Source organism: Lepisosteus oculatus, chromosome 15 (assembly GCF_040954835.1).
Source record: "Lepisosteus oculatus isolate fLepOcu1 chromosome 15, fLepOcu1.hap2, whole genome shotgun sequence".
Taxonomy (NCBI): domain Eukaryota; kingdom Metazoa; phylum Chordata; class Actinopteri; order Semionotiformes; family Lepisosteidae; genus Lepisosteus; species Lepisosteus oculatus.
Genome location: NC_090710.1, coordinates 23021682 through 23026998, shown reverse-complemented (window position 1 = coordinate 23026998; position 5317 = coordinate 23021682).

The following is a 5317-nucleotide window of genomic DNA, read 5'->3' as shown; positions in this document are numbered from 1 at the left end:
AGAACAGAGTGTTAAAGGAAACAACCAACAGGAGGATGCAGAGCGCACATATGCAATACCTGAGAGGAAAAACAGTGACAAAAGAGTTGCATTTCTAAAGTCTAGACCCCACACCTCGAGCAATCTGCCTTCCCTGAAAGAATCTTTAAATGCTCGTCCTCATACTGCTCTCGTCACTCTCCCAGCAGATATGGAAATGCTGACCAAGTCTGCAGAGCCGATCACAGAACGCAAGGATGAGGGCAGTAACACTGCAAAAGGCAACATGGCGACTTCTGTGGGGGAGGAAAACATTGTGAGTGTCAAGAACGGTAAGGTTCATGTCAACCCAAAGATTAAAAAGCAAGACTCCAAGGGCTCTTTATTAAGCACCATTGGAGAAGAGAAGACGACATGGCCTATGGTCATGCAACCTGTTGCTTCTAGAAAAGAACTTGACTTTGGTGACAAGATGACCCTTTTTGTTGATCGCGTCAAGGGTCTAAAGCAGCAGCAGTGTACAGCGTTAAGTGATTACTATTCAGAAAGGCTGCAGGAAAGCTTAAACAGCAGCAAGCAAAAGATCAGGGATGTGGCACTACAGTCAGCCATGGAGGAAGAACATGGAAAATGGCTTCTTGTTGGAAAAGAGATGGATAGCAGAAGCATCACCGTGAAGCCACTGGAATGGGATTTTTCCCAGAAAGATGTTTCTGCTGAGGTTTTGTTTTTGGACAGCTACAGTGCTGTGATCACCAAGGAGAACAGGGAGGATAGAAACTGGATTGACAACAACCCACACTGCACAACGTTTAACGTCACTTCTGTTAATGACCAAACCCCACGTGATCCACGCTTCACATGACACGCCTAAACAATACAGTTCAATTTGTAAGGACGATGAGCTGGGAAAAAGAAAAAAACATGCCAAAGTGAATTATTTTTTTCTGGTCACTACCTGCCATATGGAAAAGGAGTGCCGTCTGCTTGGTCTGAGTGTAAGACTCCAGATTTCTGTTATTGTTCTAATTTCCATTATTATAATGATATGGATTAAAAATGATGATGATAGTATCTTAAATGCACAGCTTTAAATTGTTAGTTCAGTAAAAAAATAAATATACCTGACTATTATGTTCTACAAGGGCAAAATGACTGCCTAAAACTGTTACAGACTATTGTTTTATATTAAATTAAAATATATGTTTATATTAGAAACAAATAATTAAAATATTTCTTTACATAAAATACAACATAATCAATGCCTTTCATCCCTGAATTTAACTTGCTCATGAAATATGTATCCAAGTCTTATAGAACAGCAACTGGAGTTCAGACCACAGGGTGGACAGGTTACACAACTATGCTATATAAAAGATTACATAAAAAAAACACCTAAAAATGTTTTAAAATAAAGGTTTGTTGGTAGAAATACAGCAGTTGATTCCAAGGTTACACAGAAAAAAGATTTCTTACATTTTACTAATTCTACATATGCTTATGTTGATTGGGACTAAAAATGTACCGGATGCTAATTGTTCCAGTACACTTTTGTTATGTACTGTGTTCTCAAACTCACAGACATCCATCAGTGTGTTCTACATCAAACCATTGCTTAAGAAGAGTTGACCCCTGCAGGTGAGTCCATTTGAGGTGAGGTAATTTCAGCCTCCAACACACAACTGGCATGAAGACATTACTTTCTTGATTGGCCAGGCTTTTTAGTTTCCATCTGTATTTTTTTTTTCCTTTCCCAGGTATGGCATCCAACAGGCTATCTTAATCACCTCACCTCCTGTGCCCAGTCAGATCTCTCATTAGTAAGCTGATATATTACTGCATATGCAATACCAGTATATCACAGCCAGTCATGAGTGAGCAATTAATCAAATTAATCAGAGTGATGTCAAAATCAATGAATCAATATACTGTATAGTCTGTAACTGTATTCCTCTGGAAACATACATGCACGGAGAGTTAAGTTTTATTTTGGTGCACAGTACAGTAAAAATATTCTATATTCAGCTAACAGTAGAGGGTGCTAGTGGGTGAATTAAACAATAACTAAACTGCTGTTTGAAATGGAGTTTGGATGGTTATATGCTTCATCATAAAGCCTACCTTACCTTAATCATGACAGAACTGTACAAATAAAGGCTCTTTATTAAAGACCTTCATTAAAAATATATTATAAAGGCTCTTTATTAAAGTTTAAATCCTGTCAGAAAACTGAATCAGTGAAGTCCAAGCAACAGTGAAAGCAGACTTTTAGATCATCCCCTCTCCGCCTTGCTACCATTACAAAAGTAATTTTCTTGGTGAAATCTGATAGTCTTCATTAACCATTTAAACTGAGGATCGCTGAGGAATATCAGATTTTTCTGGCAGGTTCTTGCGTAATTCCAGAGATGTCATAGTTAATCGTCAATCACAAAACATGTAAGCGGAATGCAAACGTCAAACTGAGGTGAGCATGAAGCCCACCACCACTGGCCACTGGCCAAGTCACAGTGTTGTTAAGACTAGAAGGTAAGACTCACCTTTAACATTTGAATTAATTACACCTACATAAGCTCATTTCCAATTTGGACCTAATTTCACACTTAAACGAGATTTCTTAATGCTTTTTCCCCCTCCGAACAGCAGACTTTTTTTAAAACCTAAAAAAACAGAACTCATACTGGTGCTGCCCTGAACATGTTTCCCTAGCTTTACAGCTTTGTTTTTATTTGGTTTGCTTTACAAGGATTTATTTCAGTGCCCACATTTACAGACGTGTACATACTGTATGCCCATGTACAAGGCTTTTACAGTCTAGTTTTACAGCGACATTTTCAATAGTTTATTGGTACGCACATTTCAAAGATCTGATATGCATAAGAATGTGACGGAAGAGTACGTAGGAATATGTGAACACCTGGTTATAAAAATGCCTATTTCACATTAGAATGAACTCCATCTCTGCAGTTAATCACAATGCCACTTTTAAAGAGTCACTTCATATCTTCCTCGTGTTTACTTTCAATAATAAATTAGGAAAACAAATTGTTAATAATAATTGCAAGTATTTACCTAGTGCTTAAATACAAGAGATCTCACAGCACCTCACACATCACAGGAGGGGCATCACCTCTTTCACCAGTGAAGTTCAGCACCTGCTTTGGTGCTGGGGTGACGAGCCGCAGTCATTATGAGCAATGGGCCCAACCACAGACCTGATCAGAAGGAACAAATTGCTTTACCAGTTGAAGCAAGGGGGAAATTTAAGGAGGCCGGATTATGCTAGCTCAGATTAGAAATGAAGCCGCAACACTGGAGTTAAAAACCCTGTACCAAATAGTGCCATGTGATCTTTTATGAACAAGTAGTCAGGACCTTGGTATAACATCTGAAGGACCAATGGCAGTGCTAACGATCAGAAGGATGCCCACAATACAGTAGACATTGTCAAAATACTGACCAAATGAGGTCATCCATTTATACAGCTGTTACTAGAATCAAAGGTTTTAATCAAGTTGAAAACAATGACTCATTGACAAAAAATAAACTACAACACACCATCTTAAATATTAAGATTTGTTTTGCTTTATTCTGTTAAAATTCTTACTAACACTAACTTGAAAGGAGAAAACTCTTGTTAATCCAAAATCCAGAAAAGGATTAGAGCAGCTTTTGCAGTGCACAAAATAGTTCCACTTCATTCAACAAGACAGTTCCTCAAAGAATAATGAACTGAAAGTTGCCTGTTAAATGGAAATTTCAGCAACTGCTGGATCATTTAACAGTGCCAGAGTATCATTACTTTTGTATTATTAGAAATTAAATGCTGTCCACTCCATCACAAAAAGTCTTTTTTTTCTTCTTTTATTATCTATTGTTCTGTGAGACCTATTGCATAAGCTCTGGTTCCCATGTGATCCTGTAAAAAAGTGGTTAGAAAATGAATGGATGGATGGAAACATATCACAACAGAAGTTTAAAAATAATGGAAGAAACCAATCAACCTAAAAAAAAACTAAATATGAAATAGTCATACTCTAAAATGCCACCTGGTAGAAAAAATATTAATACATTGATTTCCCAGAGTACTCTTTAATGCTGTAGTTTGGGAATGAACAATACAAACACTTGTCTTTGGAAAGAAGGAAATATAGAGAGATTAAGAACCTGACGAAGTGTAATTACTGTTAGTATCCAGGTTTAGAAATGTGCACTATACTCTTCCCATGTTGGTTCATCAGAGTATGATTATATCAAATCTATAGATCCACTTGCACTCTCAAGGAAATTTGAAGGACAAAGCTTTCCAGTGTAACAAGACTTATATACTGCTTATGCACAGCTGCTAAAATGCTGAATATTTTCAGAAAGTTTGATAAAGTTAAGAATGGCCTTTTGTCATTCTCAAAGGTAAGACATCGGAGAGAAGGCAGGGCAAAGTTTGAACACGACTGAAGTACTCTTCTTTAAAAATGAACAACCAGCATTAACAGAATTAAAATTTAGAACGATTATTTTTTGATTCATTGGAAGCATGAGCTAGTAATAAAAAAAAATGTAAGCTATCTTTTTTCAAAGGAAGAATTCAAAGCCAGTACTTACTGAATATTTAGAAACACATTGGCTTTAAAAACGGCAAAGAATGAGTATTGAAAGCAATAGCATTTATTGAATTTTTAATGTCGCTTAGTAACTTGCATTTTTCTAAATTTTCCTTAAAACTCGGGTTTTAAAGCATTTAAAAATCAATTTGATGTCCAATTGGAAAAGTTATTTTACCGTATGTGACATGGCATGTACAGCAGTGCAGTACAAAGATAGCCCAACTGTCAAAACCCAAAATAAAACTTTGAAGGATCCTGGTCATCAAAATAAGACCCTCAGATTGCAATCAAGTTAAATTGGTGTCCAAGATATCAGGTACATTGAAAAGCATCTTCTAACTCAATGCTCAAATTTTAATTGGCCTGATTTCATTAAGTGACTGGTATGTCTAGGTATAATTTCTTGTACACCATTCCCTTCGACAGACGTGGAAGAGGAATCATACATCAAAGGCAGACGAACATGAATCTCACTTCTCTCTTGCATAAAATATGCATCACTTGATCAATTTACATATCAAAGATGAAGTACATCTGACCAGTCTGAAAATAGTTCTCAATGTGACACTTCCCATCTGACTTGCTGACGTTGATCAAACCTGAGGTAATTCCGGCTCGCCCCTCCTGTGCCCTTGTCAAACACCGTGAAGGAAATCACCTCTAAACCACCACAACTTTTCATGAGAACTCTGGGGCTCCAAATGCTTAAAATCACCACTTCCAGATAGACATGA